This window comes from Pinus tabuliformis, chromosome 5_2, assembly GCF_031772625.1.
Source record: "Pinus tabuliformis cultivar Carrire ecotype Pingquan chromosome 5_2, CPIR1, whole genome shotgun sequence".
Taxonomy (NCBI): Eukaryota; Viridiplantae; Streptophyta; class Pinopsida; order Pinales; family Pinaceae; genus Pinus; species Pinus tabuliformis.
Window position 1 is genome coordinate 757,279,452 of NC_142306.1, and position 1,407 is coordinate 757,280,858.

The window sequence follows — 1,407 nt, forward strand, 5'->3', positions numbered from 1 at the left end:
TAGACTGAGAGTAACATTTCATACATTCTTGAGAGCTAGTCAAAACAATGATCTACCATATTACGTGTAGCATTTGAAACTGGCCCAGATAACCGCCTTTGCCTTAGACCATCATGATTCGACTGCCCAGCATCAGAGGATGTTTCCAAAATCAGTATCTTCAGCGGAGGATGAACGTCTGAGTTTGGTTCATATGTCGAGACAGAGTACGTTTGCACAGAGATCATGACTTCATTCCATACGTTGAGACACAGTATGTTGCACCAAGATCATGACTTCCTTTATTAAAGTATGCTAAGGTCTACAATATATGGAGTGAAAGATGTTATGCCTTGATAAAATTGCTTGCTTTGGATGGACTTGGTGAATAATGTACACTAGGATTCTATAATCTTCAATATTAAGCCATTAATCCTCATCAATCTCAGTGCAATTTGTTACCATTTGGGCTTGAGTAGAGCGGTTTCCTCTCAAACGTACTTCATCAATTTCTATCCTTAGTAGAGGATCACATATTAGTTTGTAAGTTGTAAGCATTTTCGGGCACCCTTCAGCAACGCATTTGCAACCACGCCTTTTTGCATATATATGCTTGCACTCTGTGCTATGCACGAGATTTTCAAGTTCAGTGACAGGTTTCCAAGTCAATGGACAAGTCATGTTTACCAGGCTGCACTGACTGCTAGTCATAATAATTTCATCCTGCTCCTCTCCAGGCATTGGCTCATCTGCATGATGAACCCTCCAAACTGCTTCTTTAAACTGCTTATAGAACAAATTATTTTCGGGCACCGTAGGGGAAACTACTTCATGCTTGGAAATAAGTTTCATCTATAAGTTTCTTAAAATTTGTCGTCTCATTTGAGGAATCGTATTCTCTGCCCATTGCCTGAAGAGATGAGCTTAGCCATACGATATCATCAGAAACGGGAATCAATTCCAGAGCTGCTTCATCCAATTGCTTCACCTTTTCCGACATGGTGTATTTTCCAAATCCAGCCCAAAACACCCAAAGACTGGTTGAAATGGGGGGTATTGATGCCACTACCTGATTTAGGGGATCAAAAACCCCAGGAAAGCCAAAATATGCAATCCCGACAACTGGATTTCACCATTCCATCAATGCAAAGCCGAATTTTACCAGATTTCAATGAAAGTAACGTCGTAAATGGATGTCAAAGAAGGTGTTTTTCGTTACCTTTTTATCTTACATATGTATCTATTTTCAACTGACAACCATGATGGAAGGCATATAGGCTCCTTGTGATAATTTCGAGAATTGTTGAGCGCCTGACAGTTGTGTGGCTTGTGGTTGATTACCTCAGGTGCCATCTGATATGTGCCTCGATCTTCATTCAGATCATCACAGTGTATTTCTTCACAAGCAATACAAAAGTCCACAACTTT

The 1,407-nt window shown here is 40.2% G+C and overlaps 1 pseudogene; it reads right to left on the reverse strand.

Moving 5' to 3' along the window:
• Positions 1–408: 408 nt before the first annotated feature.
• On the reverse strand, positions 409–979 carry LOC149161480 (E3 SUMO-protein ligase MMS21 pseudogene; annotated as a pseudogene).
• Between the last annotated feature and the right edge of the window lie 428 nt (positions 980–1,407).